Below are 19,278 nucleotides of genomic sequence, written 5' to 3'. Positions count from 1 at the left end.
GTTGTTGCTTGAGGCTCCTTCCCTTCAGTCTTATTCTGCTGACGGATAGCCCTTAGCCAAAATTGTCCTAACTGAGCCCTTTTTCCCGGGGAATGTAGTCCCAGTACATAAAGACCTTCGTCCACCCGAGAGGGTTCCCTAATGGTTATGAGAAGAGGGTTACATGGAAAGTTGCGAGGGTCCTCTTCCTTGCAATCCCACCTGGCTCCCCTGATGCACTAAGGCGAGTCTTAGCTTCCTCTGGCTTATATCCCCATGGATTTCCTGTATTCCAAGCTGCATCAGACCATGAAGCACAGTTCTCATTCCCTGGTCTAGTTACACAGATATACACCGCAGCCCCTTCAACCGCTGTTATAAACTTATAACTGGGATTACTTCTCTTTTTCCCAAATTTAAGATTCCATTGACATAGTAACATATTAACATAGTTAGTAAGGCCGAAAAAAGACATTTGTCCATCCAGTTCAGCCTATATTCCATCATAATAAATCCCCAGATCTACGTCCTTCTACAGAACCTAATAATTGTATGATACAATATTGTTCTGCTCCAGGAAGACATCCAGGCCTCTCTTGAACCTCTCGACTGAGTTCGCCATCACCACCTCCTCAGGCAAGCAATTCCAGATTCTCACTGCCCTAACAGTAAAGAATCCTCTTCTATGTTGGTGGAAAAACCTTCTCTCCTCCAGACGCAAAGAATGCCCCCTTGTGCCCGTAACCTTCCTTGGTATAAACAGATCCTCAGCGAGATATTTGTGTTGTCCCCTTATATACTTATACATGGTTATTAGATCGCCCCTCAGTCGTCTTTTTTCTAGACTAAATAATCCTAATTTCGCTAATCTATCTGGGTATTGTAGTTCTCCCATCCCCTTTATTAATTTTGTTGCCCTCCTTTGTACTCTCTCTAGTTCCATTATATCCTTCATGAGCACCGGTGCCCAAAACTGGACACAGTACTCCATGTGCGGTCTAACTAGGGATTTGTACAGAGGCAGTATAATGCTCTCATCATGTGTATCCAGACCTCTTTTAATGCACCCCATGATCCTGTTTGCCTTGGCAGCTGCTGCCTGGCACTGGCTGCTCCAGGTAAGTTTATCATTAACTAGGATCCCCAAGTCCTTCTCCCTGTCAGATTTACCCAGTGGTTTCCCATTCAGTGTGTAATGGTGATATTGATTCCTTATTCCCATGTGTATAACCTTACATTTATCATTGTTAAACCTCATCTGCCACCTTTCAGCCCAAGTTTCCAACTTATCCAGATCCATCTGTAGCAGAATACTATCTTCTCTTGTATTAACTGCTTTACATAGTTTTGTATCATCTGCAAATATCGATATTTTACTGTGTAAACCTTCTACCAGATCATTAATGAATATGTTGAAGAGAAAAGGTCCCAATACTGACCCCTGCGGTACCCCACTGGTCACAGCGACCCAGTTAGAGACTATACCATTTATAACCACCCTCTGCTTTCTATCACTAAGCCAGTTACTAACCCATTTACACACATTTTCCCCCAGACCAAGCATTCTCATTTTGTGTACCAACCTCTTGTGCGGCACGGTATCAAACGCTTTGGAAAAATCGAGATATACCACGTCCAATGACTCACCGTGGTCCAGCCTATAGCTTACCTCTTCATAAAAACTGATTAGATTGGTTTGACAGGAGCGATTTCTCATAAACCCATGCTGATATGGAGTTAAACAGTTATTCTCATTGAGATAATCCAGAATAACATCCCTCAGAAACCCTTCAAATATTTTACCAACAATAGAGGTTAGACTTACTGGCCTATAATTTCCAGGTTCACTTTTAGAGCCCTTTTTGAATATTGGCACCACATTTGCTATGCGCCAGTCCTGCGGAACAGATCCTGTCGCTATAGAGTCCCTAAAAATAAGAAATAATGGTTTATCTATTACATTACTTAGTTCCCTTAGTACTCGTGGGTGTATGCCATCCGGACCCGGAGATTTATCTATTTTAATCTTATTTAGCCATATTACTTATTTAGCCATGACATTTTACTATTTCTCAAAAGTCAATTCTAAAAGTAGCCATTTTCTCAGAGGTATCAAACCAAATTGTTGGCATCCCCGAGGCATCCCTAGTCAGCATAGGCATAGTCGGTGTCCATTCTTCTTCTTGCTGTGAGGCTGTCAACATCATCAGGAGCAGGATTATCATTGTTCCACTTCCCGACAGTACACTGGCTTGCATGTTTCCAAGCAGGGTCTCCCTCAAGCGGTACGGATGTAGCTGTAGCAAGAGGACCGTGTGATTCTGGCTCCAGAGGTCTCCTGGTGTGTCTTTTGATTACTACTCAACCTCCTAAAACAGAATCAAAAACTTATTCATGCATAAGCAACAGTCTCCCTCTGAGGTACTGGACACGGCTATATGGTTGCCTGGAAGGGGACATTTTCCCTATGTGACCTTAGGTACACAACATTGCGTATTACCTCCCTGTTGTTGTAGCTTCTTGGCACCTGGAAGGCTTCTGGTCATCCTGGGAAGAGATCAACACACACGAGCACATACCTTTCTACCTGGTGGTAGTTGTATGATGGCAGTCTACAGTCATTGAAACGGGTAGAGAGGCTTGGGCATGTGTCTATGGTGCATTGCCTATACTACCTGTGTTGTGCAATGGGGTACATGCCTGAGTAGAATCCAAAAGGGAGCATTATGAAATTGTGAGTGACCCTTTTCTCCTTCGTGGCACAAATGTTCTTAGACCAGTGTATTGGGTTGTGAGCCCCTTGGGTCGTCACAGAGTACACAGATCTTGGCAGACACGCCCGCTGTCCCACCTTCCACAAACCTGCATGGTCCCAAGTACCACTCTGTGACCAGACCTTTGACCCCTTCCCGGTGGATCCCCGAGTCAGAGCCTGCAAGATACTGAAGGTCAACTGGTTATACTCAGTGCTTACCATGGTCCGTAGAGGTGCCTCAGGGGTCTCGTGTCGCCATATTCCAGCAGCTCCTGTGGCTACTTGGTCCTCCTTGTTGGTGCCTCGTGCCTTGTTGGTAGGGAGTTTCCTGTGTGACCTTACCTCAACTATGGCAACCTCTTTCGGGAGCAGTAGTGCGTCCATCACCTGCTTAATGAGGTACCAGTGTTTGACAGGAATGCCTGTTGCTGTAAGAAAACCTCTTGCCCGCCATATGGGGCCAAACTTGTGGGTCACTCCAAAAAGATACTCAGATGTCACATTAATGTTGCATTGCTTCCCTTTTGCCCCTCTAAGCGCCTCAATGAGTGCCGTCAACTCCACTTCTTTTTTGGTCATGTAAGAAGGGAGTGGTTCTGCTTCTATTACCTCATGCTGTGTGACCACTGTATACCCAGCATAGAACCGTCCATCCTTTCCGATGCTTCTTCCACCATCTACAAAAAGCTCAACATCTGGATTAATGAGAGGTACACGAGAGACATAAGAGAAAACTGCAGTGGTTTGATCCATAAAGGCTATACAAAACAGCAAAAACACAGTGATTTACTAGTACTCCTCCCCCCTTTTGAATCCACTACCTTAGTGCAGAAGAGTGGTTGGATTCAAACTTCCAAGAAAGAGAAGAAAAAGTTTTCCTGGCACAGAGCCAAAAATTTGAAACTTCTACAACTTAACAACTAAGCAAAAACAGAAAATTTTGTTCATAGGGCACCACGTGCTTGGGGCATAGAACCTATGTGCAAATTTTGGACAGTTGGCAGAGTGCCAATTCTTCGTACATTTACTGGGCTGTCTTATCTGACACCTTTTATTGCTCTCCGAGTTCTTTCAAACAACTTTCCCTTTTACAATTTATCTTATCCGTGTACAGTGAACATTTCTTTACAACATATGCAGTAGTTCCTTCTTATCAACATGCTTATACATTCTAAATAAACACGACATTGCCCTCTATCGATCTGTGCCTGTGATAGGTTCTACATTTGAAATCCACAGAGGAGAGCAAAGTGTTTTGCAATCTGGATGTAATCTTCTGGTCTCCCTCTGTTCAGGGGGCACCTGAATGGTATGTCACTGGGATAGCAGAGATTATTGTCCTCTATGTGACTCAACAAGGTTCCCGGGGTCCACAGAATGGTCCCGTGAACGTTAAGTCGGAAACACTTCAACTCAGGGAATCTTTCTGACAGAGGTCCAAACCCAGTGTTCTCTTGGCTATAGCCAGGATGTACCGTTTTTACGATCCACCATCCTTCCGGTGAAATAGCCATCATCAAGCCAACTCTGCAATCTGGGCATGACATCTACAAAATTTGCCCCCCCATATGTGGGGGGAACCACTGTTTGGTTGCACGGCAGAGCTTGGAAGGGAAGGAGCACCGTTTGGAATGCAGACTATATATATAAATATATATACATATAAATCCGCCCAAAAAACGCTATAAAAGTAAATCAAACCCCCCTTCATCACCCCCTTAATTAGGGAAAAATAATAAAATTTAAAAAAATGTATTTATTTCCATTTTTCAATTAGGGTTAGGGTTAGAGCTATGGTTAGGGCTAGGGTTAAGGCTAGGGTTAGGGTTAGGGTTGGGGTTAAAGTTAGGGTTGGGGCTAAAGTTAGGGTTTGGATTACATTTACGGTTGAGATTAGGGTTAGGGGTGTGGTTAGGGTTATGGTTAGAATTTGGGTTAGGTGAGTGTTTGGGTTAGAGGTTCAGTTAGAATTGGGGGGTTTCCACTGTTTAGGTACATTAGGGGCTCTCCAAACGCGACATGGTGTCCGATCTCAAATCCAGCCAATTCTGCGTTGAAAAACTAAAACAGTGCTCCTTCCTTTTCGAGCTCTCCCGTGCGCCCAAATAGGGGTATATCCATACATATGGAGAATCTGCTTACTCAGGACAAAATGGAAAACAAATTTTGGGGTCCAAATTCTCCTGTTACCCTTGGGAAAATACAAAACCGGAGGCTAAAAAATAATTTTTTGTGGGAAAAAAATATTTTTTATTTTCACGGCTCTGCGTTATAAACTGTAGTGAAACACTTGGGGGTTCAAAGTTCTCACAACACATCTAGATAAGTTCCTTGGGGGGTCTATTTTCTAGTATGGGGTCACTTGTAGGGGGTTTCTACTGTTTAGGTACATCAGGGGCTCTGCCAATGCAACATGATGCCTGCAGACAATTCCATCTAAGTCTGCATTCCAAACGGTGCTCCTTCCCTTCCAAGCTCTGCCGTGCAACCAAACAGTGGTTCCCCCCACATATGGGGTATCACCGTACTCAGGACAAATTGGGCAACAACTTCTGGGGTCCAAATTGTCCTGTTACCCTTGGGAAAATACAAATTTGGGGGCTAAAATTTCATTTTCATGGAAAAAAATATATTTTTTATTTTCACGGCTCTGCGTTGTAAGCTTTAGCAAAACACTTGGGGGTTCAAAGTTCTCACAACAAATCTAGATAAGTTCCTTTTGGGGTCTAGTTTCCATTATGGAGTCACTAGTGGGGGGTTCTACTGTTTAGGTACATCAGGAGCTCTGCAAATGCAACGTGACACCTGCAGACCAATCCATCTAAGTCTGCATTCCAAACGGTGCTCCTTCCCTTCCGATCTCTGCCGTGTGCCCAAACAGTGGTTCCCCCCCACATATGGGATATCAGCATACTCAGCACAAATTGGACAACAACATTGGAGGTCCAATATCTCCTGATACCGTTGGAAAAAAATTGCGGGCTAAAATATCTTTTTGTGGAAATAAAAAATGATTTTTTAATTTTCACGGCTCTACATTCTAAACTTTAGTGAAACAATTACACATTTAGATAAGTTCCTTAGGGGGTATTCTTTCCAAAATGGGGTCAATGGTGGGGTGTTTCCACTGTTTAGGCACATCAGGGGCTCTCCAAACGTGACATGGGTTCCGATCTCAATTCCAGACAATTTTGCATTGAAAAGTCAAACGGCCCTCCTTCCCTTCAGAGCTCTGCCATGTGCTCAAACAGTGGTTTACCTCCATATATGGGGTATCAGCGTACTCAGGACAAATTGATGAACAACTTTGGCCTGTTTAAAAATCTTAGTTTGTCAGGCATACGTAGCATAGTTGTGTGTGCTAGCCTTGTGCCACTTTTTTTTTTTGGGGGGGTATTAAATTCATCAAAAGAGGCCTCGTATATTAGCGTGCTCCAAGATTGGGCATTTTAGGCCGTTTTGCCACTGTTTTTGCTGTCTGTTACTCTAGTTATATACAGAACTATTTTTCATTAAAAAAAAAACAGGCCATATATTTGGCAGTGTGGTATTTCTGTGACAGGCCTCATATACCTGCGTTCTCCAAGTTTGGCCATTTTAGGCCGTTTTTCCACTGTTTTAGCTGTCTGTTACCCTAATTATACCCAGCACTATTTTCCATAAAAAAGGGTCACATATTTGGCAGTGTGGTATTTTCGTGACAGGCCTCATATAACTGCGTGCTCTAAGTTTGCGCATTTTAGGCCGTTTTTCCACTGCTATAGCTGTCTGTTGCTCTAATTATATACAGCACTATTTTGCCTGAAAACAAAAAAAAAGGCCACATATTTGGCAGTGTGGTATTTTCGTGACATGCCTCATATCTACGTGCTCCAAGTTTGGGCATTTAGGCCGGTTTTCAACTGTTTTTGCTGTCTGTGACTATACAGCACTATTTGCATTTAAAAAAAAAAAACTCAAAGTCCACACCAAAAATGTAATACAGTATGTTATGTCAGGCTGAGGCCTGGTATTTGTGTTTGAAAAATTGTAGATTTGCAGGCATACTGATCAGATATAATTTCTCTCCAAATAAATACATTTGTGTTGAGTTTTTGAAATAGTGAAGCAGTACATATAAAATGGGCGGGACAAGGGATGGGGAAGTGAACGGGATGCTGATGGTGGATGCTGAGGATGAAGCCGTGGCCAAGGTGAAAGTCGGCCACAAGAAAGACCTTCCTGTCCCATTTTCTAGGTGACCGCAGCACACCACTATTGAAGCCAGACCAGTGTGAAACGGTCGTTGGTTGAATAGCGGATAATGCTTCCAGTCACTTAGCCACCGCCACCACCATGTCTTCAACACGGTCAAGTCTGAGTAGCCGTGAGTGTGGCCTAGATTTTCCTCACCCAAATCCTCCTTCCTCCCACCATGCCGAGTGACATGAGACAACTGATCCCACACTTGGGACACTCTGAATAGCTGTTGGGTTTTCCATTTCAGGATTCTGAACTCTTGGCCGGTCAACTTGAAGTGGGGACAGATGAGATCGCATGTACAGATGCCCAAAGCTTTCACCAGCCCCGGTCACATGAAGGTGATGGTGGGAAAGTGTCACAAGAAGTGGACGATGATGAGGCACAATTGCCAGAAAGTCAGGAGGAGCAGGGTGCAGATGTGGAAGACGAGGTGGTGGATGACTATGTGACTGACCCAACCTGGCAGGAGAACATTCAGAGTGAGGGCAGCAGCACACATGGGGAAGGAGGCATATTCCCCCAACAGGCAGGAAGAAGCAGTGTGGTGGCCACAGACAGAAGGCGTGCATCCGTTCCCCGTAACACCAACATGAATGAAGTTGCCATTCCAACTGTTAGATCTTCCCGAGTCTGGTTATTTTTTAAAGACTCTGCCGATAACCCCAAACAGGCCATGTGCAGCACCTACCATGCCCGCATCAGCAGGTGTAGCAAAACAACCATCCTGACCACCACCAGCATGATCAGGCACATGGCAGCAAAGCACCCGACTTTGTGAGCTGAACCCCAGGCTCCAGGACAACTGTCTGCAGGTGTTACCACTGCTTCTTCCACTGTTTTGCATAGATGCCAATCCCCAGTCCACCATGCATGTGAAGAAGCCTCCAGCCCTGCACCTGTTGTTGCCCACAGTCAAGCAGCACCATCATCAAACCCGTCCACGTCCTGGTCCCAGCACAGCCATCAGTTGTCTACAGCCCAGTCTTTTGAACGCAAATAGAAATACCCAGCCAACGCCCCACAGGCCACAGTCCTAAATTCTAACATTTCTCTTCTGCTTGTGGCAGAAATGTTGGCTTTTAGGCTCATAGAGACGGAAGCATTCCGCAACCTGATGACGGCGGCCATCCCAAGGTACTCAGTCTCAAGTAGCCACTTTTTCTCCCGGTGTGCCGTACCGGAATTACACCAGCATGTGTCCCACAACATTGTCCGTGCCCTCAACAATGCTGTTAAAGGGAAAGTCCACCTAACTATGGACACGTGGACAAGTGCTTGTGGGCAGGGATGGTACATCTGACTGACGGCACACTGGGTTAACATAGTGGAAGCTGGGACCCAGTTGGATCTTAGAATGGAACACATCATCCCCATGCTGAGGATTGCTGGCCCTACTTCAATCAGTGTTGCCCCCACAGTCTACAGCTCCTGCACCTCCTCCTCTTCATCCACCATCTCTGAAATCAGCACATCAGTCATAAGCTGGAAGCACCGCAGCACTGCCTCAGCCAAGAGGCAACAGGCTGTGCTTAAGCTAATTTGCATAGATGACAAACCGCACAATGCAGAAGAGTTGTGGAAAGTGCTGAAAGAGCAGTCAGATATTTGGATGACACCGCTGAACTGCCCCTGACGTGCTTCAGCAGCATTTGCAGCTTCCAGCTCACCGACGGGTGTGTAATGTCCCCACACGCTGGAACTCTACACTGCATGTGTTCGAAAGGATTTGACTACCAACATCAACAAGGCGGTCGATATTCAGTTCAGACTTCACACATAAGACCTCAGGAATGGACATAGATGTCAGACATATGTACCATCCTACAAAACTTTGAGGACTGCACCAAGATGGTGAGCGGCGATGAAGCCATAATTAGCGTCACCATCCCGTTTCTCAGGATTCTGAAAACCTATCTGCTCACAATTAAAGAGGATGCATTGCAGGCAGAGCACGAGGACATGGAGCAAGGAACCATACAGGGGGATTACACTCAGCCCAGCCTCAAGTCTTCTCAACGTAGATTGGTAGGCAATGAGGAGGAGGAAGAACAGGAGCTACTTTCATATGCTAAAGATGGTACTACAAACACAGTTCTATTATCGTCTGTTCAGCTAGGATGGCCTGAAGACAGAAAGGAGGAGGATGAGGAGGAGGAAGACAGCATGGTCAGTCGTCCTGTTGGTGAGGACACGGAAGTCTTGCCTGTTAGCAGTCTGGCATGCATGGCTGACTTTATGTTGCGCTGCATTTCACATGACCCTCGCATTATAAAAATTTTGGGTGACACTCATTACTGGTTAGTAATGGCTACAAGGAGAACTTTCAATCTCTTCTGCCAGAGGCAGAGAAGTGTACTAAAATGTTGCAGTACTAGAGGGCCCTGGTAGCAGAATTACTTAGAAAATTCCCATGTGAGAACACTGGCAGCAGATGTCAGAGTTTGTTGTTCAACCAAGGAGTCCAACCGAGAGAGATAGAAGTACCATCCAGCTCAGGCAGGGGAACAATGGCAAAGTTCTAGGACAGTTTTTGAACGGAAAGTCTCAGTGGAAGCCTTGTTTAAGGCCTCAAAGGCAACGGATTTGGGTAGTCCCTCCCTTTATCCGAATGTTGTTTCTGCACTCTCTATTTTTATGGTCCTCTAAAGTGGAGTGGATAGTTTGCAGTTGTTCCTCCTGGGCCTTAATGCAAGAGAGTATAGCATTAGAGTGTTCGGTGTAGCTAGTCTGCGCATTTTCCAAGGATTTTAGTCTATGATCCTGTTGTGTTATTTCTTGTTTGATGTCCGTAAATTGCTTTCCAATGAGCTCTAAGGCTTTGGATAATATACGTTTGATGAAGGAGCGTGTCACTGGTTGATCTTTGCTGCCAGATCCAATATCAGAGTCGCTCTTCATATCTGTGTCTGTTTATCCTTCTCGGGCGGAGCTTGATGGATAGTTTGTTTTGGCAATGCTAGAGGTTGTAAGGCATTTTTTAACCCCTTCCCGACCTTTAATGCCACGTAGGCCTCATGAAAGTCGGTGCCAATGGAAACCCTGATGTGCCCCCCCACCACCACCGATCTCCTCCCCGGTCCTCCGTCCTGTGCTCCGCTCCCCTCCGTCGTCCTGTCTGCTCCCCGTTCTCCTGCCCACTCCCCCGTGTTCCGATGCCACCCCCCGTCCTTCGATCCACCCCCCATGCTCCGATCTCCCCCCTCATACTTACCGAGCCTCCCAGTGTCTTCTCCATGGGTGCCGCCATCTTCCAAAATGGTGGGCGCATGCGCAATGCGCCCGCCGAATCTGCCGGCTGGCAGATTCGTTCCAGGTATATTTTGATCACTGTGATATAACCTATCACAGGGATCAAAATAAAAAAAAATAGTAAATGACCCCCCCCTTTATCACCCCCATAGGTAGGGACAATAATAAAATAAAGAAAATAGTTTTGTTTGTTTTTTCCCACTAGGGTTAGGGTTAGAACTAGGGTTACGGTTAGGGCTAGGGTTAGGGCTAGGGTTAGGGTATGTGCACACGGTGCGGATTTGGCTGCGGATCCGCAACGGATTGGCCGCGGATCCGCAGTGGATTGGCCGCTGCAAATTTGTAGCAGTTTTCCATCAGGTTTACAGTACCATGTAAACCTATGGAAAACCAAATCCGCTGTGCCCATGGTGCGGAAAATCCCGTGCGGAAATGCTGCGTTGTATTTTCCGCAGCATGTTAGTTTTATGGCTACATTTGGGTTATGGCTACAATTGGGATAAGGGTAAGGGGTGTGTTGGGGTTAGTGTTGAAGTTAGAATTGAGGGGTTTCCACTGTTTAGGCACATCAGGGGTCTCCAAACGCAACATGGCGCCACCATTGATTCCAGCCAATCTTGCATTCAAAAAGTTAAATAGTGCTCCCTCCCTTCCGAGCCCCGATGTGCGCCCAAACAGTGGTTTACCCCCACATATGGGGTACCAGCATACTCAGGACAAACTGGGCAACAACTATTGGTGTCCAATTTCTCCTGTTATCCTTTCGAAAATAAAAAATTGCTTGCTAAAACATTATTATTGAGGAAAGAAAAATTATTTTTTATTTTCACAGCTCTGCATTATAAACTTCTGTAAAGCACTTGGGGGTTCAAAGTGCTCACCACATATCTAGATAAGTTCCTTGGATGGTCTAGTTTCCAAATTGGGGTCAATTGTGGGGGGTTTCTACTGTTTAGGCACATCAGGGGCTCTGCAAACACAACGTGACGCCCGCAGACCATTCCATCAAAGTCTGCATTTCAAAAGTCACTACTTCCCTTCTGAGCCCCGACGTGTGCCCAAACAATGGTTTACCCCCACATGTGGGGCATAAGCGTACTCAGGACAAACTGGAAAACAACATTTGGGGTCCAATTTCTCCTGTTACTCTTGTTAAAATAAAAAATTGCAGGCTAAAAAATAATTTTTGAGGAAAGAAAAATGATTTTTTATTTTCACGGCTCTGTGTTATAGACTTCTATGAAGCACTTGGGGGTTTAAAGTGGTCACCGCACATCTAGATTAGTTCCATGGGAGGTCTAGTTTCCAAAATGGGGTCAAATGTGGGGGAGCTCCAATGTTTAGGCACACAGGGGCTCTCCAAACTTGACATGGTGTCCGGTAACGATTGGAGCTAATTTTTCATTCAAAAGTCAAATGGTGCTCCTTCCCTTCCGAGCTTTGCTGTGTGCACAAACAGTGGTTTGTGACCACTAGAGTTGAGCGACCTTTACTTTTATAGGATCGGGTCGGGTTTCACGAAACCCGACTTTTGCAAAAGTCGGGTCGAGTGAAATCGGCCGATCCTATAAAAAAGTCGGGGTCGGCCGAAACCTGAAACCCAATGCAGTGCATTGGGTTTCCATGGTTTCCAGGGTCTGAAGGAGCGGAAACTCTCCTTCAGGCCCTGCGATCCATATTTTAGTGTAAAATAAAGAATTAAAATAAAAAATATCGCAATACTTACCCTCTGACGCGCCCTGGTACTAACCGGGAACCTTCCTTCCTTAGAATCAGCCTTCCAGGACCTTGCGGTGACGTCGCGGTGACGTCGCGGCTTGTGATTGGCCGCGCGGCCGCCCATGTGACCGCTCGCGCGACCAATCACAAGCCGCGACGTCACCGCGACGTCACCGAAGGTCCTGGAAGGGCTGATTCTTAGGAAGGAAGGCTGCCGGAAAGAAGCAGGGCGCGTCCGAGGGTGAGTATATTCCTATTAGGTATATACTCACCCTCGGACGCGCCCTGCTTCTTTCCGGCAGCTTTCCTTCCTAAGAATCAGCCCTTCCAGGACCTTCGGTGACGTCGCGGTGACGTCGCGGCTTGTGATTGGTCGCGCGAGCGGTCACATGGGCGGCCGCGCGGCCAATCACAAACCGCGACGTCACCGCGACGTCACCGCAAGGTCCTGGAAGGCTGATTCTAAGGAAGGAAGGTTCCCGGTTAGTACCAGGGCGCGTCAGAGGGTAAGTATTGCGATATTTTTTATTTTAATTCTTTATTTTACACTTAAATCTGAATTCCGATACCAATTCCCGATATCTTAAACATATCGAGAATCGGTATCGGAATTCCGATTCTAGATTCAAAAGATCGCCGACTTCATGGCCGACCCCACACAGGGGTCGGGTCGGGTTTCATGAAACCCGACCTTGCCAAAAGTCGGCGACTTTTGAATATTTTCGACCCGTTTCGCTCAACCCTAGTGACCACATATGAGGTATCGATGTACTCAGGGAAATTGCCCAACACATTTTAGAATCCATTTTATCCTGTTGCCCATGTGAAAATGAAAAAATTGAGGCTAAAATATATTTTTTGTGAAAAAAAAGTACTTTTTTATTTTAACGAATCAATTTGTGAAGCACCTGGGGGTTCAAAGTGCTCACTATGCATCTAGATAAGCTCCTTGGGGGTCTAGTTTCCAAAATGGGGTCACTTGTGGGGAAGCTCCAATGTTTAGGCACACAGGGGCTCTCCAAACACGACATGGTGTCCGCTAAAGATTGGAGCCAATTTTTCAATGAGAAAGTCAAATGGTGCTCCTTCCCTTCCGAGCCTTGTCGTGCACCCAAACAGTGGTTCTTCCCCACATATGAGGTATCAGCGTACTCAGAACAAATTGTTCAATAAGCTTTGGCATCCAGTTTCTCTTTTTACCCTTGGGAAAATAAAAAAATTGTTGCTAAAACATCATTTTTGTGACTAAAAAGTTAAATGTTCATTTTTTCCTTCCATGTTGCTTCTGCTGCTATGAAGTAAATGAAGGGTTAATAAACTTCTTGAATGTGGTTTTGAGTACCTTGAGGGGTGCAGTTTTTAGAATGGTGTCACTTTTGGGATTTTTCAGCCACACAGACCCCTCAAACTGACTTCAAATGTGAGGTGGTCCCTAAAAAAATGGTTTTGTAAATTTCGTTGTAAAAATGAGAAATCGCTGGTCAAGTTGTAATCCTTATAACTTCCTAGAAAAAAAAAAAAATTGTTTCCAAAATTGTGCTGATGTAAAGTAGACATGTGGGAAATGTTATTTATTAACTATTTTGTGTCATAACTCTCTGGTTTAACAGAATAAAAATTCAAAATTTAAAAATTGCAAAATTTTCAACATTTTAGCCAAATTTCCATTTTTTTCACAAATAAGCGCAAAAATTGACCTAAATTTACCACTACCATGAAGCCCAATGTGTCATGAAAAAACAATCTCAGAACCGTTAGGATCCGTTGAAGCGTTCCTGAGTTATTACCTCATAAAAGAACACTAGTCAGAATTGCAAAAAACGGCAAGGTCATTAAGGTCAAAATAGGCTGGGTCATGAAGGGGTTAAGTATTTATCCAGATCTGATTGAGAGGTCGGGGCATTAACTTTGATTGACTTGGGTGTCTTAGTGCCTGACTTCACCATTGTGTGGTATGCTGAAATGTGAATAGAAAAAAGAGAAGCTTCTAATTCCTCCCCCAGCTATCAGGAGTGGGTTAATAGATGGTCATTTGGTTAGTGTGTTATTCAAGGATGCGAGAATGACTGATCTATTATTGAAGCTAGTGCGATATATGCCCAAAGATTATTAAGAGCATTTAAAAGAGGAAACAATAAACGGATCTCATGTGTGCCCACTAGATGTCAGCCAAAGGCTATTACATTTCCTTGGGTAGGCTTAGTTCCTCTAATTTTAGTTCTAAGGAGATTTCTGATAGAAGGAAACTATCTCAGGTTCTTTCAATGTGTAGAATACACTGCAGCCAATAGCGCCTATTTAGTATTAGGTTAAGCGTGTATAGTCGTGTAGGCACTATTTACAAGAGACTAGCGAAAGACCTTTTATTTTTATGTCCAGTGGGGACAGAGCAGGGGCAGTAAAGGTAGATCCCCTCTGTGGGTGCCTGTAGGGTTAATTTGTCCTCCCCTCAGTTCTAAAAGCAGCCCGGTTTGTCTGTGGCATGGTGTAGAAGAAGATGGCCCCAATTTGGGTGGGAAGCCGCCTCTTTAATGAGTCTCTCACCTTAGGTGGCCATCCAAAAGCCACCCTGTCAGCAGGCAAGGCACCGGGCTTCAAAACTAACAGACCCCTTGGCCTCCTCCCCGGACCGCAGATATTTCACAAACCCCTTGGGTTGCCCCACAGGAGCACTACAGGCGCTCAGTGTCAGCAATGGCCGCGCTCAGCTGTGCTGCAAGTCGCAGTGCCCACCTTACCAGAGTCCTCCTCAGCGGTGGAAAGTCAGCGCCAGCGAGCAGCATGTCAGGGCGGAGGTCAGGGGCCACGTATCAGCACTCCAGCTCCGGTGCCCTTTGGTCGGCCGAGGACAAAATGTAGGGGAGCAGCCTCCAGGAGTAGCCCTCAGCATGGAAACAGCCCAGGATAAACCAGCGCCAGGTGAGTGATCCTGATCTTCTCTCGGCGGCTGGGTATTTGGAGCAGGGGCTAGTGAAAGATGCTGGTGTCCGCCGCTGATGCAGAGGGAGAGGGAGGCTTTTAGCGCGGACAGTCTCCCTTCAAGACGGCTGCTCTGGTGGGAATGTCAGTGTTGCGGTGGTTGCTCCACCAACCTCCTTGGTCGGTATTAATTAGAGGGGAGATGGAGTGGGGGATTGAGGCCAGAGGATAGAGCAGGCAGTGACTCAGTAAAGTCTTTTTCCCTCCGCCTGCTGCCGTGAGCAGGTTTAATATGGCGGATCTCTCCTCTGCTGTCTTCACCTCCAGACTAAAGATCCTGACTCAGGCTGTGGTAGGAGGGCACATCTTCTTAGAGGTTTCCCCCAGGGTCAGTTATTGTTGGCAGATCTGTGCAGGGAGTTTGAGTGCCACTTTTAGGGTAGATTTTTGCCCAAAATCCCTATTGTGTGCAGGAGCTCTTCGCATGTGCGTTTGATCTCTTGTGCAGTCAGGCCACTCCCCCTTATATTTTCCATGTTCACAATCTCTGGACAGTCCTGTTATGAGGTAGTGCATAGCTCAACAATAGAAAATTATTCAAAGACTTTTAAATTATATTTTTATTTATAGATCTGTCTCTGAGCTGTTGCTAGGGACAAACATATCTCGTTGGACACATTAAGGCTTCAAATCTATGAACCTGTGTTTGCCCCTCCCTTTTGTTATTTACTTTCAACGGTGTATTCACATATTTTATTTATTTGTTTAATTTCATTATGATTTAGCTTTATGTCTCCTCATTCTCCACCACTAGATCACCAGGCTAATCGGCCCCTGGACCACAACAGGCAGTCAATTTTTTGGCAAGAGTGTCTATGATGCCCATAGTATGTTTTTAATCAATGTACCCCCCTTGGGGAAATGTTTGTCAGCCTATACACTTAGTGTATGGGCATTACAAGTGTAGGAGAAATGCTCCTTTCAATTGGGCCTAGGTTTTAATGAGGCTTTCCTCCGCCTCTCATCATTTTCCACCACTAGATCACCACGTGTTCACGTGTTCCGTACTGCTACAGACAGTCATTTTTTTTGGCAAGGGTGTCTTGGATGCCTATAGTATGCTTTTAATAAATGTATCCCGCTTGGGCAAATGTTTGTCAGCCCATATGCACTTAGTGTATGGGCATTATAAGTGTCGGAGACACAATCCTTTACATTGGGCCTAGGTTTTATTGCGGCCTTCAGCAATGTCTCCTCGTTCTCCAACACTAGATCACAAGGGTTCATGTGTTCCCGCTGCAACAGACAGTCAATTTTTTGGCAAGGGTGTCTAGGATAGGCATAGTATGTTTTTAATAAATGTATGCCCCTTGGAGAAATGTTTGTCAGCCCAAAGGCACTTAGTGTATGGACATTACAAGTGCAGGAGACACCATCCTTTACACTGGGCCTAGGTTTTAATGAGGCCTTCAGTAATGTCTCCTCATTCTCCAACACTAGATCACCAGGGTTCGTGTGTTCCGTGCTACTACAGACAGTCAAATTTTTGGCAAGGGTGTCTACGAAGCACATAGTATGGTTTTAATCAATGTATCCCCCTTGGGGAAATGTTTGTCAGCCCATACTCTTAGTGTATGGGCATTACAAGTGTTGGAGAAACACTCCTTTCAATTGGGCCTAGGTTTTAATGAGGCCTTCCTTCACCTCTCATCATTTTCCATCACTAGATCACCAAGCTTCATGTGTTCCACTCTGCTACAGACAGTCAACTTTTTGGCAAGGGTGTCTAGGATGCCCATAGTCTGTTTTTAATCAATGTATCCCCCTTGGGGAAATGTTTGTCAGTTCATACACTTGGCACATGGCATATGCATGGCAAATTCAATTGCAAAATTCTCCTGTAAATAATTCTGCAAAGAGGGAACCATCATACCATTACAAAATACAAGTGGATTTTCATGGGCCCATCCAGTATGTGGGTTCCAAGGTGTAAAGGGGGGGCATTTGACTGACTATGCAGCAGGGCTGGCCTTGGTTCCAATGTTTAAACCAAAAAAGTACGGGAGTACAAAATGCATATTGTGAAGCAGATTTTCATGGGCCCATCCAGTATGTGGGTTCAAAGGCTTATTGGGGTGAATATGATTTGGTAGCAGGGCAGGCCTTGCATTCAATGCAACATTATTTCTGGACATCTTATGAAAGAGGTATTGTGGTGCATAGTGATTCTTGTCAGCCCATCCACTCACAGCGTAAGCTACAACAGTCTAGGAGACCCACTGTTTCATAATGGCCCATTAAGAAGATTAATACTGCCTGATGTACCAGTGAAAATAGGCCCTGTGACTTTAAGAGTCCCTTCTTCATAAATGAAACAAGATGGGTCTGCTTATGTGTCACACACAACATGGCCAGCTAAGGGTGTTAAATGTTACATTGACATTTCCCAGTGAATGCATTTGTAGTGGTTGAAAGCAATGTTAAAGTTGAAAAACGCTTAAAAAACACAGCGTCTGAACTAAGCCTTAATGGGGGAGGAAATTTTCAGTCTGGGGTTAATTATTTGGCCTTACAGGCAATTCATTAACCTGCAAAGGATGTACCTTGACATATTTCCCAGCAAAATCCATTTTGGTTTCGTTTTAGTGTGTGTTTTGTGGCATCAGGAAAAATGACCTGAATCTCGGGGAAAAAAAGGTTTAAAGCTGTGAACTAGGAGTCAGGAATGCTTCCAGGGGCGATCCTCATGATGTTCCTGTGTCATTTGAGCAGTATTTCCATCATTTTCAGGCATTTTTAGACCTTAAAAGGACCTGCGGGGGGGGGGGGGGGAAATCGCCGTAAAAATACTCGGGTCTCCCATAGACTTATATTGTGCTTGCTGCTCGGGTCGTGTACCTGACTATTCCAATCTGCTCGACCCAAGCATCGAGCACCCGAGCATTTTAGTGCTCGCTCATCACTAGTGCCATTCCAATGAGATTTATAAAGATGACTGCCTGAAGAGAATATGCAAATTTCCACAGTCATTGATGATATGGGGCTGCATGTCAGGTAAAGGCACTGGGGAGATGGCTGTCATTACATCATCAATAAATGCACAAGTTTATGTTGATATTTTGGACACTTTTCTTATCCCATCAATTGAAAGGATGTTTGGGGATGATGAAATCATTTTTCACAATGGTAATGCATCCTGCCATAGAGCAAAAACTGTGAAAACATTCCTTGAAAATAGACACATAAGGTCAATGTCATGGCCTGCAAATAGTCCGTATCTCAACCCAATTGAAAATCTTTGGTGGAAGTTGAAGAAAATGGTCCATGACAAGACTCCAACCTGCAAAGCTGATCTGGGGACAGCAATCAGAGAAAGTTGGAGCCAGATTGATGAAGAGTCCTGTGTGACACTCATTAAGTCCATGCCTCAGAGACTGCAAGCTGTTATAAAAGTCACAGGTGGTGCAACAAAATACTAGAGATGTTTTGGAGTGGTTTTTTTTGTTTGTTTTTCATGATTCCAGAATTTTTTCCCCCAAAATTGAGTGTCTCCATAAGTTTTACCTTATGCTTCATTCCAAAAAAATAACCATTACTGACTACCAAATTTTTTGTTCGTGATTTCTTTTATTGTTTCTTGAAGCCAGAAAGTTGCCATTTGAAATGACTTTAGTTTGGTGCTTTATCTGTGATCTGCTTTTTTTCTACAAAATTAAACAACTGAATAAACATCCTCCAAGGCCGGTAATTACATAATTTTTGCCAGGGGTTGTAGATATCTCCAGTGGCTGTTTGAGGCAGGTACAGGTTGTATCACACAGCTGGTTCCCCTAGACCCAATGTAGAACTTACTGAAATGTTATATTTTGGGAAAGCGTTAAACCTTAAAGCAAACCTGTCCGCTGAATTTTGCTCAGTAATCTACTGACACTGTCAGGTTGGTGCCATTATACTGAATAAAATTATACCTTGGTTGATGAAATCCGTCTTGTGGTTGTTGCTTAATCTTTATTTGCAGTTTTCAGTGAATGAAATTCTGGTGCTCCAGGGCGGACTGTGGGATAGGCTATGGGCGGGACTGTGGACAGGGCTTTGTGGTGCTCTGCTTAGATATGCATCTGTATAGGCTTATGACAAGTCCCCAAAAATGTATGAAGGAGGAAGGCACCTTGCGCAGGCATGTACTACGGAGGACATAGAATGAACTTCAATCCAATATTGTGGCCAGCATGCAACCAGCGGGTAAGGAAAGGGTGAATCAAACACCCGAAAACTCCGCCCATATGACCAAAAACTGGTCCCGCCAAATTCAAGTGACAGGTTCCCTTTAAAATTTCCTCAAGGCTTTATTTCACATTCAAAAAGATAAAATCTCCACATGTTAGCAGGAAACATTCTGATGCATTTCTGGCATT

This window comes from Ranitomeya imitator, chromosome 5 (genome assembly GCF_032444005.1).
Source record: "Ranitomeya imitator isolate aRanImi1 chromosome 5, aRanImi1.pri, whole genome shotgun sequence".
NCBI classification, from domain to species: Eukaryota; Metazoa; Chordata; class Amphibia; order Anura; family Dendrobatidae; genus Ranitomeya; species Ranitomeya imitator.
This window is presented reverse-complemented; position numbering follows the sequence as displayed.